General features: G+C 47.0%; 1 protein-coding gene and 1 pseudogene across 9 annotated transcripts in view; both read right to left on the minus strand.

Annotated features, from left to right (window-relative positions):
* Positions 1-19,324, minus strand: part of LOC127032899 (claw keratin-like) — a 196,501-nt gene that overhangs the window by 156,156 nt on the left and 21,021 nt on the right. For 2 of the 9 annotated variants that reach the window (XM_050920539.1, XM_050920524.1), the window contains 3 exons: positions 2,477-2,595; positions 938-1,650; positions 377-478 (listed from right to left, as the gene is read on the minus strand). The exons of 1 other annotated variant lie outside the window; for it this stretch is intronic. The gene's annotated coding sequence lies outside the window, so the exon portion shown is untranslated. 6 more of the 9 variants (XM_050920505.1, XM_050920530.1, XM_050920486.1 and 3 more) reach the window with 6 other exon arrangements.
* Positions 8,574-9,117, minus strand: LOC127032793 (claw keratin-like; annotated as a pseudogene).

The raw sequence follows: 19,324 nt of genomic DNA on the forward strand, positions 1-19,324 counted from the left end.
TTATCCATTCTCTCTCTCCAGTATTGAGGAGTAATAGCTGCTTCAGAGTCAAGTAGAAGACCACCGAATTGACCCTTTCCGGACTAACCTGGGAAAGTTTTTTCCTAATCCAGCTAAGTGAAAAATGGCTAAGGGACTTTCTAAAGTTACTGAAAAGATTTAAATGTCCTAATTCTTTATCCAGTTAACAGGAAATATGTTTCCTATCAATCCACCAGCCCTTGAAACTGAATAATTACACAGGATAGTTAAGGAAGAACACCCTGATCCCTGATAAAGATCACAGTGAGTACATGCAAGACTCCGTCTTAAACTGAAAGAAGCTCTACTGTGATATCTGTGTGGTTAGAAAGAAATTGTGTCAAGATGGACGAACCCGAATCACCGAGGAGATAAAGTCCGGAGAAAGGTGTAGAAGAGTGCTGAGTCGTGAGCACTTTTTATAGAGTTCCTAGAACTGCATGGAGGATCTGAGATACTCTTTGTGGGAGAGGTCCTAATTAGTTACCAAACAAATGTAACCCTTCTGCCCCTCTGAGTTGGCAGCAACAAGTGCCAGGTTCAGGATCCAGGGGTTCCGTTTCAATAACACAATGCATAACCGGCTCGAGCCCCCACCCAGTGACCTGGGACACTTACATACCACACCCCCCTGGGCGCCTCTAGGAGGCAATACTTCCCCTCTCGCAAGCACGGAGTCTGAGTGTAGCCAAATCCTTTTAATAAAGGTAGGAAACAATGCGGCATCCCATTTCTTTTCCTCCTGCCCCAATAACAAAGAAATTGGGGAGCCCAGCTGTCAAAATAACCATCCCAGGCTGCCTTGCTGGGTGTGCCCATGCAAATATTTGAGAGTTCACATTTCCTGGCCTTCTTTCCGCACTTCCCATAATTCACCACCAGAGGTCAGGGGAGAGCTCATCCTGACTCTGCTTACACAAACTTGAGTGCCTTTGTAAGTCCTCCTTTGGATGAATTGCAGCCTCACAGGGGGTGATATGCATGTTGCACTCTTCAGTTGTCTTTCATCTTAACATTGTGTGAGCCAGCTGGTGGTTATGGGTGGCATCAGTAGCATATGTGGCTGTTATCAAAGGATTGTCAAAGCGCTGCCTAGAGCAGATTTGCTGATTAGTCAAGGGGAGGGATGGTGGAGAGGGAAAGGAAGCAGTGCTATTTTGTACAAAGGGTTTGAGTTAAGTCTTGGAACCTGTACTCTGCCAGAAACTATCTCTCCATCCATGAGCAGGCAAGAAAGTGAGGTCTTGTAAGACAATGCAGTTGAGTGAGCCCAGCAAGAAGCCCAGCAGAGAGGAAAATGGCGAATTCTTGGTGAAGGATGAGATGCTGTGGGTTGAACCTTTGGTAATATGAAAAGATAACGAATGGAAGAACAATTAAACCAGATGACCAATAGTATGAGGTAGTATATATTTGAATAAGACATAAAGGGGAGTAGGAAATTGTCAGAATAGAGAATAAAGAAAGAAAGCAGAGTAGGAAGACTAGATTTCCATCATTTTATGGAGAGCCGTATCCTATCCCCAGCTCCAAAATGGTATCTTTCTCACAGTTCTCTGAGTTCTTCCTTGCAGCTGTAGAGTTTGGCACTCCAGTCCATCTGCCACCATTTGGAAGTACTTCTCTCAACTGAAAAAAAGCACAATAAAAGCAGAAGTTCGAAAAGCTTCTCCATTATGCAGCTGCTGTTAGAAAGTTAAAAGGCAGATAGAGATCGTCCATATTCATGGATAGGAGATCACCTAGCCCAGGGGTGGGCAACCTTCGGGTTGTGGCCGATCAGGGCAATCCGCTGGTGGACCGCAAGACATTTTGTTTACGTTGACTGTCGTGTAGTTGAGAATCAGGCCCATTGTGCTGATAACAGAAGAAACCTATCACTAGGGAAGCAATAGAGGAAACCCATCGAGTTTAACATGGGAAACATGAGGAATCTTTGCAGAGGTGCTGATGAAATGCAGCTCGCTCATTATTTCACACTGAGTTCAGTGTACTCACCACTTCTCAAAGTTTGGCCTATGAGCTCAGATGTCAATCTGTATCATGCCTCTCATTTCCTGGTTCTTCCTGTTCCCATGGATATACCTGCTGTGTTTAACATGGCCCACAGCTTCCATTAACATAACAATGGCCCCATCGCTAGGATGACCAGATGTCCCATTTTTAAAGTGACAATACTGTTTTTTGGGACTTTGTCTTAGATAGGCGCCTATTATCCCCCCGCACCCTCACGCCATCCCGTTTTTTCACAGTTACTATCTGGTAATCCTACCCATCGCCATCCCCCTAAACCTGTATTCCCTCACAACCATATGGACCCCATGACCATAGAGTCCATCCTAACTGTATGGGCCCCCATAACTGTATAATCTCCCATCATCACAGGAACCCCCGTAACCATATAACCCTCCAGAACGTTATGAGCCTCTATGATCACATCTGCCCCCATCACCACCTCCAATGTCAGCTACTCCTGGGGATCCCACTCTGCTTTCCTGAGGGAAAGAGCTGAGAATTGCTCCTGGGAAGGTGGTGGCTGGATCAGCACTGTGGAGGCAGGGAACTGGCTTACACCTGGCATGTTGTAGCTTATTGCAGCTTCACACATTTGTGAAGCAAGAGATCTTTCTGCCATGGCGATAAACCTGAAACACACAGCAGGCAAGACAATAAACTTAAGGTACATTGGAAAGGGAAATAAAAATTTTAATGATTAGCTCCTATTGCAACTGAGGTCATGTAGAGACCTAAAGAGAGAAAAGCAGAGAGAGAGAGATGCAGAGAGAGACAAAGAAAGAAAGAAAGAAAGAAAGAAAGAAAGAAAGAAGAAGGGACCCAACCAGCTCTTTTGAATCCTTGTTATTCTCTTTGTCCTAAAAATATCCTGTCTCTAAGAGATATAAATATATAAAATGTATATCATTAATGCTTGGAATTTCCAGTCCTTTAAAAAAATAGTGCAAAGAACATGGCTGGGATAGCATTAATAATACAAGATTCCTTGTTAGGATATAACCTATATGTTATTAGGAGATGGTCCCACCTCTGTAGGGAACTTTACCAGATTATATGGACCCCGCTTGAATTTACTAATGAATGAATCTGAGTCCTAATTCCCACTCTGTTTTCCCAGAGGCCTGCCTGACCTCAAGGACTCCTCTTCCACTGTCCTTGTAACCCTGACAAGGCTCGGACTAGAAATCCTGGTGGGGATCCATCCTTAATCTTCTCATAGTCACTTAGGTCAGGGGCTCAGCTGTCCCCACTCCAGGGTACTCTCCTCACACTGGATGCTTCCACCCCCAATGGCTGCAGCCCCAATTCAGCAGTGGCTGAATTCCGTAACATCTTCAGGTTACGGACCATTTCAGAGTTACAGACAACCACCATTCCCGAGGTGTCCGTAACGCTGAGGTTCTACTGTACATGTACTTCAGAGCAAATATGATTTATTAAACAGCAACTAATAAATAAATAAGGAAAATGGGAAAGGATAAAGGAGCAAGTCACCCCACCCCATGGGTTGAGGGACACCACACACAGCCGTCTCTGCAGTGCCAGGGCAGTTCACAGTCTGTTCCTCCTGCCCAGTCCCTGGCCGTGCTGCAGGGATGCTGCGGGTCGGACACTTGCTCTGGCGCTTCCCACACGCCCTCAGGCTCCAGGTGGCAGGACCCTTCTTCCCAGCATCAGGCCCCCGTCAGTGTCATGATCCCCATCTTGGCTGGTGGCGTCTCCCTGTGCTGGACCCTCTGCCCAGGGTCCCCCCCACTCACCCAGCTGCTCACCGCACCCGGCTCCGGACGGCCCCAGCCCCAGCCCCAGCTCCACTCTGCCCCAGCCTGGCTGCGGCTCTGCCTCCAGCTCAGCTCTGCTCTCTGGGCTGCTCCTCTGGCCCCTCACGCTGCTGCGGCTCCGCTCAGCTCAGCTCTGGCTGCTGCTCTCCCCTTAGCTTGGTCTCCCACTCAGACAGCTCCAGCTCTGGGTTCCTGACTTCCTCATTGGCCTGCCTGCCCTGTCAATCAGGCTGACCTGTTGTGTTGGACTCTCATCATTGGTTCTGGGGACAGTCAGTCTCAAGATCCCTGATTTCTCATTGGTCCTTCACCATCCTTTTGGTATTGGCACAAGGCCACCAGAAAAGCTCCCCTAACCTTTAGTGAGTGGCCAACAGTCCTCTGACATCTACTGACAGACACAGCAGTTCAGTCCAGTATCACAAGACCATGCTTTGGTTTGTAAACCTCAGCGAGTCACCAACACTTGCTGATGAATAAAGAAAAATGGGTTTTTAAATCAAAACAAAACACAACCCCAGCGCCTCCCCTGGTGCAAATCTGCTCTGATCCACTGGCTTCACTGCAGCTACAGTAAGTTAAGCCAGAGGAGGATCTGCATCTAGATTCACTTCTGAAAGCGAGACTGTTGCAATTCCTATGCTAGAAGAGACAAATGGCCCATCTAATGCGGTATGTTATCTCAATGAGTATCACTCACCGTCTGCTTCAGAAGAAAGCAGAAAAAGAATTAATGAACACTTTATGGAGGAAATGTAGGGAATTTCTTCCTGAACCCTAAATCAAAAATTGGGGGTGAGATTTTTTGGAAATCCCTAAGGGATTTGAATGCCCAAGTTCCAACTAAAATCATCAGGCTGTAGTGTGCCAAATATTGTACATGTCTTGCTCTGAAAATCCAGGCCTTAACTTATAAACCACGAAAAAACCAATGCCTGCAACTCAATAAGAGAAAAAAAAATTTAAAAACCCAAACCTTTCTCATGGTTAAGAATCACAGAGTGTCTGTGCAAGATTCAGTCCTAAATTAAAAGGATCACTAGCACATAGTCTCAATGGTTATGGAGAGAGCAACTTGAATAGGGTTCTCTAGTTCACACAGTAGAATAAATTAAAGGGATTAGAAGACCCCTGAGTCCTTAATTTTTTCAGACAGTTTTTTCGGCTGCTGGAGGACTTGAGAGATCCTTTGTTCCCGAAGGCCCAATGAGTTAAAAATCAAACTTTGAGTAACTCCTTCAACTGATGTGATTTTTCCCCTTTGTCTTTGTTGCCGGCAGATAACTGCCTGAGGCCAAGCAACAGCGGGGGGAGGGGGGGGGGTTCCGTCACTTGGTGTGCAGCGCCAATAAACACACCAGGGTGGAGAAGCAAACCAAGCTCAAATAAGGTGCAAGGGAGAAAATCTCAAATCCTGCCCCCCTAAAACAAGCAGTTTCTTCCTTTTATATCACAGTTGTTTACTACAAAACTTTCTTGCTGACTAGCTGATTTCTCACTCCCCCCTCCTTTCCCATCCAGCTGCAGTATCTTTTCTCATTCAATCTTTTGTCTTCCCCCTTCCTCCCCGCTCTCCGCTGCTGAGACATGTATACAGTATCTTAAAACGGCCTTGAGCGTGCTTTAGCCTAGCTTTAATGTATTACAGCAGAGAACTGACTGTTACAACCGAAAACTAACTGCTAACACTACATTTTACAGCTCTTAACATATTAGGTTACACTAGGTTACACAAAGTGTTTAACATGGAGGAACATTGGTTCATTGAGGCCTACAGCAGGAGGGCTTCATTGACACTTGTGGTTTACCACCCCCCCGAGTTACCTAGATTTATGCCTGGTGACACCAACATCTTTTTGAGGATCATTTTCTTGCTAACTCCACACAATGTGAGGGGCACAATACACCCTTCAGCTCCCTTTCCTCTGAAAACATTACAGGCCAGCTACATTCCTGGGATCATTCTACCGACTTCACTGATGCTGCAGTGGGATATTCAGAAGCCTTGAATGGGAACTGTCCAATGCAGTTCAGGAGCAGTGGTGAGCATGGGTGAGTAATCACTATGACTAGGTTTTATTCCTGACTCTGTGAGTTGCAACCTGTGTAACCTTCACCTCAATGTGCTTGTTCACCTCCACATAAACCAGATCTCATAGTGATATTATGCTCAATGATCACAGGCTTCCTCAAATCAAAGGACTTCAAAGCACTGCAGGCTCATTAAAGTTGTATGTGCACACAAGGTTCTATTATTTTAATAGCAGATTCTTTTTGTGGGATTAGATGCTCCCAAATTATGGATTAAGATTCAAGAGTTCTCACAACAATTTTTTTGGTGACCTTTCAGAAACCTGTCTCTCTGTCCCTGCCTCCCAGAGCGCTTCACTGAGAGCCTATCCTGCGGAGGGTGGGTTGGGAACTCAGCAGCTGACTGCAGGGTCCCAGGCTCCCTCTTTCTTGAGGCTGACCTGTATCACCTGAACCCTACTGTACGCTTCCAGATACATCACTAACCTGACAGTAACTCTTAGAGAGGCTCATTTTGGCATTTTTTAAATTTTGTTTTGATGATTTTGGGGTGAACTTTGGGTGAAACATCTTCTCCTCTAAGTGTGAACAATGATCAACCATTGAGAATCTTGCAATGCACTTTTACACCCTCTAATTGTAGTTGTTTCCATAACGTTATAAACCTCTATCAGCACATGTGCCCCCATCACCACCTCCATGGTCACAAGGGCCCATATGGTTGTTGGGGAAAACAGGGCTGGGGGGATTGTGATGGGGTCATCGGGACCTAAATGGAAATTGTAAACCACATTGCGCCCATCAGGCATCTCCATGGGAACAGGAAGAAGCAGGAAATGAACGGGAAGATACAGATTCACCTCTGATCCCATAGGCCTGGCTTTGAGAAGTGTTGAGTGCACCAAACTCCATGTGAAATAATGAGAGAGCTGCATTTCATCAGCACCTCTGCAAACATTCCTCATGTTTGCCATGTTACCCTTGATCGGTTTCGTCTAATGCCTTCCTGGTTTTGGGTTTCCTCTGTTATCACCACACTGGCCCTGATTCTCAACTACACAATAGGTATTACATCACATTGTAAAATGCAAATAAGGCAGGGGCCATAAGGTGGATGTTACCTACATCTACCTTGACTTGAGTGCCTCTTTCCCATGCCAGAGCACTGTCAAAAGGCTTTAGTGTCAATGAGAATTCAGCCAGGTGATCTCCTCTCCATGGATATGGACCGTTTCTTTCTTCCTTTTGACTTTCTAACAGCAGCTGCATAAAGTTAATGCAAAGGAGGTGTCCATCGGGCACACTGACTTTTGTTTTTGCCACTGGGTTCTATTGAAGAGTTGCGTGTGTTTGGGGGAACGGGGAATGGGAAGGGGAAGAGGAAGTGGAAGGGGGGCCAGGAACCACTCTGGGTCAGGTCCACTTTTTATGTGGGCCTGACTCCCCGCCCCTCCTCTTACCCATGAGACTCTACCCTCGTCTGGGCCAGAAGCAGGAGCAGGGTCAGAGTAAGAAGCACACAGGCAACTGTGGGGAACCTTGAGCCCGCCATCTGCCATGGATGGGGTGCGGGATCAGAGGCTACAGTCTGGGGTCTGCTCTCGAGCCCCGCAACTCCGGCAGATGGGGGTGATGGGTTCCCTGTTCTGGCTCCAGCTTTGGTTTGGCCAGGGGTCGGGGCCTTGGGGAATAGGAGGGGCAGGAGTGGGACCACATTGGAGGTGGGTCCTCGTGGCCCTCCCACTATTAGGAAGAGTCTGTCACCGTTGGCCTACAGTGAAGTATGTGATCTTGTGGCCACTTTTCTTTTCCTCATGAAAACCTGCAAAGACTTTCATAGACTCTTAACACAAATCATACGATTGATCTTCTTGAAACTAAAGGGAACGTAAATGAAGGGAAAATGTGTCACTAAGTCTTTGCAGGAAAAGACTCTATCTACCAGGGCTTTGAAAATTACAACTGGAGAAGTGCCAGCGACACAAGGAGGAATTTCGTCCAACACGATTTTTTAAGCAAGGAGGGAGGAACAAGGAGAACCAGAAGACCGATATTATGATGCAGCAGAGTTGTTAATGCAAATGAAATTGGTAGTACACAGTTTCAGGAAGAAATACTACAGAGCAGAAAGAATGTATTTCCAGTGTATCAAGAAGAGTTGCGACCCATCACACACCTCAGTGGGGCTCATTTCAGACATGAAGACCTGTTTGCTTTGTTGCAGCTGCAGAGGTTGACAAAGAAGTCCCCTTTGTAACCATTATAAGTTCTTTGTTTTATTCAAGTTGGTGGGCAATGAGACGAAGCAAAATAAAAGCAGAGACTAGGCAGCTTCTCCATTAGACATCTGGCCAGAGCAAAGATCAAAGTGAGCCCCTAGAGGTACGTACCGATGGAAAGGTAGAAAATGTGGTGTCTAAAAGGGACTTAAGGTGATACTAAACATAAATGCTGCCTATTTGAAGGCTCCTGTTCCTTCACCCTGCGGGGGTCAGTGTAAACAGCCTGCGTGTAATTCAGAATGAGTCCACATGTGAAAGCGAGAATCAGCATGCGGGTGGGAAAGCCTTGGCAGAAAGAGTCTTAAAGCGTAACATTAGAAATGCAGCATGGCTGTCAGGCCAAGGTGCTGAGCACACAAAGCTCCACGGAGTTCAACTGGAGCCCTGTTTGCCCAGCACTTCTGAAAGCCATGCCCAAAAGCTCAGGGGTGAATCTGTATCTTGCTGTTCATTTCCTGGTTCTTCCTTCTTCTGTGGGTGTTCCTGCTGGGTTTAACATGGCCCACAATATCCACCAAGAGACCTGCGGCCATATCCCCCGTATCCCCATAATCCCCCGTAACCATAAAGGCCCGGGTAACCGCAGTGTCCCCCATAGCCCAATAATCCCCCATAACCGTAAAGACCTGGGTAACCAGAGTATCCCCCGTGACCCAATAATCCCCCATGACCGTAATGGCCACCATAACCACCTAATCTCCCTAAACCATACAACCCTCCGTAAAGGCCTTCATAGCCGTGCAGTCCCCCACAACCAAATGAGCCCCCCAAACCGGCTCCCACCACAGGTGCTCCTACGGCTGCTACTTCACTCTGCTGAAGGAAATTGCTGAGAACTGATCCAGGGAGGGTCACAACAACCGGTGAGGGTCTGATCAGCACTTCAGAGTCAGGGCACTGCCTAACGCATGGCTCGTTGGAGCTGCCAGTAACTGGACTAGGCCGGGCCACCCCGCATTTGGATACCACAGGCTGGAGACAGTCATCTTTCTGGGGTGGAGGTAAACCTGCAACACACAAGAGGGATGAGAGTAAAGAGAAGGTAGAAGTGCTGGTGGAAGAAAGGATTCAAAGCTCGGTTACAATGGTAGTGAGGTCAGCATGGGGCCTGAGAGAGAGAGGAGAAGTGGAGTTAGTCTCTTTGTATTTGTTCCTATTTGGTTTTTCTACCTCTCTTGTCCATTTGTCCACTTGCAGTAAGCGTCCCTCCCAACTGGTCCCTTTGAGCCCCTCTCAATGACTTTGTCTGTAAAACAGAGACTGGAATAAGAGCAACATGAAATTACATCATCTCAGGAGAAGCACCTTCAATGAGTATTTCTGTTCAGGAGAACATAGGAATTACTCAGCCGGAGCACTCCACTTGTCAACTTCATCTGTCTCTTGTCTCCAGTACTGAGGCGTAACAGCTGCTACAGAATAAAGTAGAAGACTGCTGAATTGGACCTTTCTGGACTAACCTAGAAAAGTTTCTTCCAAATCCACCTAAGTGAAAAATGGTTAAGGGACTTTCTAAAGTTACTGAAAAGATTTCAGTGCCCTAAATCTATTTCCAATTAATAGGTAATATGTTTTCCAATTGTTCTTCAAGTCTCTCTTTTAGCTTTAGCTCATGAATCCGTCAGCGCCTGCAACTTACTAATGACACAAGATAGTTATGGAAGATCTCCGTGATCCCTGATAAAAATCACAGTGAGAACATGCAAGATTCCATCTTAAATGAAAAAAGGCCCTACTGTGTTATCTCTAGGGTTAGAAAGAGATTGAGTGGAACTGGACATACGCAGTTCACCGAGGAGATGAAGTCTGGAGAAGTGTTTAGAAGAGTGCTGAGTGGTGAGCACTTTTATACAGTTCCTAGGACTGCCTGGAGGATCTGAGATGCTGTTTGTGGAGGAGTTCCTGTGATGCAGTAGGGAGTGTCTGTGTGGGGAGTGGGAGACCAGGGGAGGACTTTAGGGGATGGACGATGCCAGCGCCTGTAACCTGAGCTAGGTAAGGGAGGGGAAAGGTCAACACCTTTGCCTGGGAAGGGGACAAAGGAAGGGAGTGGCAAGAGGGAAGCAGTTTGAGTTTGGGCTTGGGGCTGTGTGGGCAGAATTCAGGGTATCCTAGCTAGGATCCAAGCACCCTGAAAGCCCAGAAGGACTCGAGGGAGGGGTCCTGACTGTGCCTGCAAGCTCTGCTGTAACCTCTGTTCCTGTTGCCCAATAAACCTTCTGTTTTACTGGCTGGCTAAGAGTCACTGTGGGTCCCAGGAAGAGGGGTGCAGGGCCGGACTCCCCACACTCCGTGACAGGTCCTCATTAGTTACCAAACAAATTTGATTGCTTGCATGTGTCTAAGTTAGAATCAAGACTCACAATTTGTCAGACCACTCTGTTTATTAGCGTAGCGCTCCGCCAATAACATTCAGAATATGTGAGTGGCCATGCAAGGCCCAAACAGTCTTATTTATACAGATAAAAGAGCGGGAATTAGACAAAGGGACATAGAAAGCAAAACAGGAAAATTCACCTGGGGCACAGCATGCATATCCTATTTCCTTACTAACTGTTATCGATCTAAGGCTAATGCTTCACCAATTGCCCTTAAACGGTGCAATTGTTCTATGTTAATATCTGTATTCCTGACACCTGGTTGCAACATTCCAACATTTTTGCTTAAAGATACAGACAACATTTCTTTAATCCTTTCTATTCTTACTATATCATTCATTTTACTTTCACAATCCCTCCTTTTGGTCAGGCGTACGCCATGACCAACCCTTACTGGGTTCCACAAATTAACCGTTCCTTATCTCTTAGGTCATCAGTGATATTCAAAATCATCATGTTAGCACTCTGTTTTGGGGCAGTCATCTGGGTGACACAATTGTGAATACAACAGGAGATTAACTGAAAGCATAGAAAAATCACTAAGATTCCAAACAGAATAGTAGGGCTCCCTGAAACAACCAGTTTCCTATGCCAGAGAAATTGAACATCTTACTTAGCCACTTCCATAAAGAACTCAGCTCTTCATGAGGAAGACATGCGATTTGTTCTAAGTGGCTAGCGTGATCTATTACCTCATTGGTATTGTCAGGTATAAACACACAACATTCTTTTCCAATGAGAGCACAGGTCCCTCCTTTGGCCGCCAGCACTATGTCTAATGCTTGACGGTTTTGGAGGGCAACCTGTCTGATCACCCCTGTTTCTTTGGCCAAGGTTTTTAAACTTTCTCCGGTTTCATTTGCCATTATTTCAACCACTGCTTGTAACCTTAGGAGTCTTTTTGCATGGTGTATTACTCCCCCAAGTGGGATAAAGGAAGTGCCAATGGCCTCTTCCCAAGTTAAGGGGCTTATGTTATATATATACCATTGGGCATCTAGTAAGTCCCTTCTTTTTTGCCTGAAATTACGGAGGCGTTCTCGTGGGAGGGACTCTAGCACCCGGAATTGTGGGAAGAGTTGGGCGGGATAACAGATACCTGACCAGTTAGCTGGTAATACAGTATAAGCTTTGGTTCCACAAACCCAATGATGGCCTATTAAGGCCGGGAAGGGTCGATTGCATCCATTTGTTACATAGGTATCTGCAAATGAGGAGTAATATCCTCCAAAGGGCACAGGGTAATCCTCCTTACGAGGAGTGGTAGTATTTGTATGGCATTGGAAGATTGTATTATTTTTACTAAGATTACTGTAGGGGGAACATGAGATTGATTTTTGTGTTTGATCCCAGGTTGAGAAAAAATTCATATCCCCATACCCAGTCCGCCACTTCTTAGTTTTGTTTGAATAATCCCATACACCATTTGCCACAATATGCTGAAGGCAACGGCTTGTTCCCAGATCCAGCCCTGTCCCATTACACACCCAACACCAATGACTTTTCCCCTCCACCACACTTATCCATTTAGATACATTTATTCCCACTGCTTCCCAAGTGTCATTGCTGTTCCATGTTTTGTTAAATGGACGAGGTCCTCCAGTAAGGTCTGGGGAATTCAGTGGGATAGCCAGGACAGGAACACCAGCTTGAGAGTGGGCTGGGATGTGGCTGCAGACCCAGCATTTAGAAATATTAAGGGTCTGAGCTATCCACACTTGCTGCTGGATAAAAGAATTGTCATTGTGGGCACCCCAGACCTTAAGATACCAGCAGCCGAGGAACAGGCGCCACCAGAGCTGCATGTTGGAGGCAAGGCCCTTCTGGTTCTGACAACCTCAACTGAGGGAACTGCACTCACATTTTTATGTCCACCAGGCAGCAGGCGCTAGACTCACTACTGCTGCTTCTTGGGCCTTGCTTTAGGTCGTCATCTGCTTCTGGCAACCCTTACGAGAGCGTAGATTGTAAGGTATTGCAGGCTGTTCCTCTACGTCTTCTTCTGGAGTCAAAACTGACTGCACAGTCCTGAGGTGTTGATTGGTTCGCCGGGGAGGGTGTCTTCTTACACTGTGAAGCATGTATCCATGCTGCAATGCCAGATAACTTAACAGCTGACTGGGTAGTAAGCAGTACCTGATGAGGACCCTTCCACCGAGGTTCCAAGGCGTGTTTTCGATGGTGATGCCGTACGTAGACCCAGTCACCTGGTTCAAGGTTGTGGCAGGCATCAGAGGTGGGTTCCGTCGGCCAGGCGGCTCGAACCTGTGAATGGAAGTGACTTACAGCTTGCATTAATCCCTTGCAATATTGAAGGAGCGTACTGTGAGTCAAATTCAAGTCTGGGACTGGAGTAATGGTAGCCACAGTTTGCATAGGGCGTCCCATAACGATTTCAAAAGGACTCAGTTTATGCCTTTGGGATGGAGTGGATCGCATTTCCATAAGGGCTAGTGGTAAAGCTGTTGACCAGCTTAACCCTGTGGAGTCACAAATTTTAGCAAGTTTATTCTTAAGTACACCATTTCGCCTTTCCACAGCACCTGCACTTTGTGGGAGGTAGGGACAGTGCAGCAGGTGTGTGACATGTAGTACACGATCCAGGTGTTGAACAATTTGTCCGGTAAAGTGTGTACCCCGGTCACTGGACAGAGTGGCAGGAATTCCCTTGGCAGGCATAATATGGTTTAACAAACATTTAGCAACGGACAGTGAGTCAGCCTTGTGAGAAGGAAAGGCTTCAATCCAACCAGAAAATAAACATACCATAACCAAAATAAATTCAAATCGTTGACACTTAGGCATTTGTACAAAATCAAGTTGCCAATGCAAGAAGGGTGCTTGGGGCAAGCCCCGGAATCCCTGAGCCACTTTTACAGGTTTACCAATATTGTGGCTTTGGCAAGTGGTGCAGGCGGCACAGTGGCAGGCTGCAAAAGAGCTGAAATGGGGAGCCCACCATCCCGCCTTAGTTAGAGCAGACACCATTCCCTCCTTTCCGACATGCGAAACACCGTGTAGCAGGGCGGCCAGCGATGGGTAGAATGAAAAGAGGGCTATGAAGGTACCAGTAGGCGAATACCAAAGGGAATCAGGATGTAGAGAGCAACCCTGGGCAACCCAGGAATCTTTTTCAGTTTCTAGGGCAGAGTCTTGGAGCAGGGTGAGGTCAGTGAGGGATGGTGGTGGTATAGAAACAGAGAGGGAACCTAGAAATGCATCTGGGGAAGGTTCTATAGCAGCAGCATGTTTAGCAGAGGCATCAGCAAACACGTTACCCTTAGCAACATCAGTGTCTGCCATCGAGTGGCCAGGGCACTTAACAATAGCCAGGGCAGAGGGAAGTAAAACTGCATACAGGAGAGCAGCGATATAGGGGCCGTTCTTAATAGGGCAGATGTAACTCTGTGATGATGTAAGGCAGATGTAAGGAAACACTGAGCTTGCCAGAGGGTACCAAAGTCATGTACAACCCCAAAAGCATAGCGAGAGTCAGTGTAAATGGTGGCGGAGCATCCCTCAGCCAAAAAGCAGGCACGGGTGAGGGCAACTAATTCAGCAACTTGTGCTGAGGTTACAGAAGGTAAAGGTGCAGCTTCTAGGGTTTCAGAGAGTGACACTACAGCGTATCCTGCAAGGAGACGACCTTGGTTGTCTCAAAAACAGGAACCATCAGTAAACAAAACAAGGTCAGAGTTAGGGAGAGGGACATCAGAAAGGTCAGAGCGCGGGACGGTGATAGCAGAGACAGTTGCAAGGCAGTCATGAGGATCACCGTCATTAGACAAAGGAAGGAGAGTGGCAGGATTTAACTGAGAACAGCGCTTTATAGTGATATATGAGGTCGACAGCAGTAGAAGTTCATACCTGCTAAGGCGAGCGGAGGAGAGGTGGCTGGTATTGCGTTGTAACAGCAGAGTTTCTATAGAGTGAGGGACCATGAGAGTAAGGGGGGAGCGAAGGACAAGGGATTCAGACATTTCGACTAAGCGTGCTGCAGCAGCCACAGCACGCAGGCAGGGGGGCAGGCCTTGGGCCACAGGGTCCAAAGTGGCAGAGAAATAAGCTACTGGGCGATTCCTGCCTCCGTGCACCTGAGTGAGAACTCCAAGTGCCCATCCAGATTGTTCATGGCAGAAAAGGGTAAAAGGCTTAGAATAGTCTGGCAGCCCTAAAGCGGGGGCCGAAGCCAAACCTTGTTTGAGGGAAACAAAGGCAGAGTCTGCTTCAGGTGACCATGGCATGAGATTAGGCACAGAGAGTCGAGTGAGTTCCTGTAGAGGTTTTGCAAGGGAGGCGTATTGGGGAATCCATTGCCTGGAAAATCCAGTCATGCCTAAAAATTTTCGGACCTGGCGTGGAGTGCAGGGTCAGGGAAAGCTAAGAATAGCCTGGACGCGGGTGGGAGAAAGTGTACGGGAACCCTGGGAGAGGAGAAAACCAAGGTATGTGACAGAGGTTTGACAAAGCTGTAGTTTAGAGCGAGAAGCCTTGTGACCTTTTTTTGCTAGGGCAGTAAGGAGCACTAAAGAATCAGTTTCTGAGGCAGATAATGAGGGGGAACAGAGGAGCAGATCATCTACATATTGGACTAGAGTGGACCCAGATGGGAAAACAAGGTCAGCTAGGTCTCGGGCTAATGCCTGGGAGAAATAAGATGGACTTTCCGTATACCCCTGAGGGAACGTGGTCCATGTATATTGCTGTCCCCTGTAGGAAAAGGCAAAGAGGTATTGGGAATCAGGGTGAACCGGAACAGAAAAGAAAGCAGAACACAAATCAACAACAGTAAAATGAGTTGCAGCTGGTGGAATAGAAGCCAAGATCGTTGCTGGGTTTGGGACAACAGGAAAAACAGGTATGACAATATGATTAATGGCTCGAAGGTCCTGAACAAATCGCCATGATTTGCCATCAGCTTTTCGAACGGGGAGGATAGGGGTGTTACAGGGACTGGAACAGGGAACAATAATGCCTTGCTCCTGCAGGGCAGTTATGACCGGAGCAATGCCAGCCTCTGCCTCAGGGTTTAAAGGGTACTGAGATAGGCGAGGCAGGGGTTTGGAAGAGTCAACAGTAATGCAGACAGGATCAGTATTTAAGCGGCCCACCTCAGAGGGATGGGTTGGCCACAGAGAGGATGGGACCTGCGAAATTAGGTGCTCAAGGGACGGGACCAGTGGGCAACAAGGAACCGGAGTAGAAAGGGACGTTTCAGACAGCAGCGAGGCTACAGAATCACTCAGGGAAGACTGGGGAATTTGTAAATAGACCCCATCCGGGGAACAGTATATGGTGCAGCCAAGCTTACATAACAGATCCTGACCCAAAAGGTTTACCGGAGTGGAATCAGAGAGAAGGAAGGCATGATCCGCAGAAAGGGGACCAACCTGGACTGGTAGAGGTTTTGAAAGGGGATAAGGGGTTGGGACTCCCGTAAAGCCCATAGCGGACAGGGTTTTTCCGGAGTGGGGAACCTCAGGCAGGTCGGTAGTACGAACTGCAGAGAGCGAAGCTCCCGTGTCAACAAGGAAAGGGAGAGAAAGATCATTGATAGTTAACACACACTCACCCGTGGGAGTGAGAGGTAGTAAAGGGGCTAAAATTTCCTGAGGTTCCCCGGTGTCCCACCATTGTTGTGGGGCAAAGTAAGGCTGGGGGATGACTGGCTGTGCTGGCAGGGGGTTTAACTGGTTGTTCACAGAGTTACCAGGTCGGCTTGGACACTCATTCTTCCAATGTCCCGGCTGTTTACAGTAATTACAAAATCCCCATAACCCAAAAATCCACTTCCCTGTTCCCTCCCACGACCACGTCCCCTCCGTCCTCGTCCCTGGTATTTTCCCCGTCCCCGGTACTGTTTGCCCTGCCCCGAATAATGCTGTATTTGCAAGGCCATTAACTGCTGAGCTGATTGCTCTTCCTTTCCTTTTAAAGTACATTGGCAGTGCTCTGCCACTGTTTGCAATTTGTCCATGGTTTCGGTCTCCCATCAAACACTTATTTGTTTTAGCAGATTACCAATAGCAGGCAGGAGGCCATTAACAAATGCACTAGCCAGGGCACCCTGTCAATTTGTATCTGGTTGCTGTATACCAGAATGTTGCAGAAAAATGTCAGTTAGCCGGGTGCGATAGTCGCCAGGGTTTTCTCCCTGTCGTTGCTTACAGCTATTTATGGCAGTTCAGTTGGTTTTAGGAGTCCATACCCGAGGGATGGCTTCAAATAGATTTTTAGCTCGTTCCTTACACTTTTTTCGGTATTCAGCAGTAGGACCAGTGTCTGACAAAGTAGAGCGGCGGTCAGCAGCGGGCCAATCTGCTGCTGTGAGCCATTTATCATGCTCACTAGGGGCTGTTACAAGTAGCTTGCACAGCTGCAGGAGGTCTGCCTCAGAGGGTTCATAGGTATCACACACTAACAAAAATTCCTCTGCAAATTTGGTAGGATTTTCTCGGGGCTTTGGAAAGCCTTTTATAATTGAAAGGAGCTCAGTTCGAGTCCAGGGTTTATAGCTCCAAGTGGGACCCCCGTCCTGGCCCCCAGTATGCAGGATTCAGAGGGGAGCTTGGATATTTTTAAGGCCTAAGCGTGAACTTTTACGAGGCAGAATTAGGGAGGACGGATAGACACAGAGACAGGACAGTCCTCAGTCCGGACAAAACACAGAAATAATTACCTGACCAGAATCCTGATGTCAGATCCCGGGATTCCTACCAGAACAGAGTGGGAACCAACGGGTTCGATGGCGTAGACTTCACTGTGGTCGTGCGCCTTTCCGTTCTAGTGGAGGACCGCTTGGGCCAAGTGCCCAGGTGCTGGCTGCCACGGTCGTCCTATACAAACTGTCAGGAATCACACAGCCCCAGTGAAGACGGTTGCCATCTCGGTGGAACCTCCAAATTGTCAAAGTTAGAATCAAGACTCACAATTTGTCAGACCACTCTGTTTATTAGCGTAGCGCTCCGCCAATAACATTCAGAATATGTGAGTGGCCTTGCAAGGCCCAAACAGTCTTATTTATACAGATAAAAGAGCGGGAATTAGACAAAGGGACAAAGAAAGCAAAACAGGAAAATTCACCTGGGGCACAGCATGCATATCCTGTTTCCTTACTAACTGTTATCGATCTAAGGCTAATGCTTCACCAATTGCCCTTAAACGGTGCAATTGTTCTATGTTAATGTCTGTATTCCTGACACCTGGTTGCAACATTCCAACATTTTTGCTTAAAGATACAGACAACATTTCTTTAATCCTTTCTATTCTTACTATATAATTCATTTTACTTTCACACGAGTCCTCCTTTTGATGGAGCTGTTTTCCTTAGCATTGGTGATCAGTGGGTTAATCTCAGCCTCAGAGGGTGTGACATGCACATTGCAGTCTTCAGCTCTTTCATCTTAAAGGCCTTGGCTACACTCACACAGCGCTGCAACTGGGGTGTGAAAAAACACCCCCCTGGGCGCTGCAAGATACAGCGCTGTAAAGCGTCAGTGTAATCAGGGCAGCAGCGCTGGGAGCGCGGCTCCCAGCGCTGCACGCTACACCCGTAAGGGATGTGGTTTACATGCAGCGCTGGGAGAGCTCTCTCCCAGCGCTGCTGCTCTGACTACACTCACACTTCAAAGCGCTGCCGCGGCAGCGCTCCCGCAGCGCTGCCGGGGCAGCGCTTTGAAATTCCAGATGTAGCCATACCCAAAGTAATTTAGGCCAACTGCATTCCAGTGACTTTATTGGTGCTGCAGTGAGAATGAATGTCAAGGTGATTCTGAGCAGCATCAATAGCCCAAGTGGGTGTCATGAAAGGAATCCAGTTTTGTTCTTTCAATTCATGCTGGTGGTGATTAGGGACATGAGGGAGTTCATTCTAAATTTGCTAGGAAGCAGGGAGCCATTTTTCTCCATTCTATATACCTCCATTCCGAGCAATTCAGATCCAGTTCCCTTTGATTGAATGGGAATCATTCCGTTGCCTCCAGTATGTTTCCTGTCAGGACTTTAAGTATGAAATTTTCCCTTTAGCAGAGGGATAGTATGATGGCTATGAACAATGTTAGTCCCATTTTAAACTTTGAAACTCGGTTTTAGCAGGGAGGTAAGCCATTACAGATTTTAAAAAATACCAAATTCAAAACTACACATGAATAAAAATGAAATAGCCCCAAGTTGTGTGGCCTTCAATCATGACCTGGTTAAGGGAATGACACTCGAGACCTTGGCCTCCATTTTGTGTAAAGTGACTGCACTGTGTGACTCAGTGCAGAGGTGTGTAATCCCCACAACAATGGATTAATGTTATAAGAACATGACCCTTTTCATGTGTGAAACACTAAGGAGTGTTTGTGAGGGGCTTTGAAATCTTGAGTTTTGAGGATACTGAAGAACTTCCAGCCTTACCATCCTTACTCTGTCTGTCTGATAGGCCTAGAAAAAGAGGCAGGTTGAGGTGAAGGGCACCTGGGGTCAGTTGCAGAAACAGAAATACAACCCAATACTTTTGACTTCTCCTACCAGAGGCTGAGCTCTAGGCTTATCTCTGTTATACTGCATTACAAGACAAGGTTAGTAACATGTCTGGTTACAAAATGTTTGCATCCTTGGATCTAAAGATCAACAATAAAAAACTAGCAATGTTGTGATCCACTTTAACTGTGGCTTCCTTATAGCTGAGGTTAATACTGCTCCAAAGGAATTACAAGTCTGTCAATTTTCCAGGAGTACAGTAGCGTTGTAAATATAAAGTTGGAATTAAAGCTTAAAAAACTTGTTTTAAGTCATAGCACCCACGGCAATGCAGTCTCCAAGTGCACTG

Source organism: Gopherus flavomarginatus, chromosome 1, assembly GCF_025201925.1.
Source record: "Gopherus flavomarginatus isolate rGopFla2 chromosome 1, rGopFla2.mat.asm, whole genome shotgun sequence".
Classification (NCBI taxonomy): Eukaryota; Metazoa; Chordata; order Testudines; family Testudinidae; genus Gopherus; species Gopherus flavomarginatus.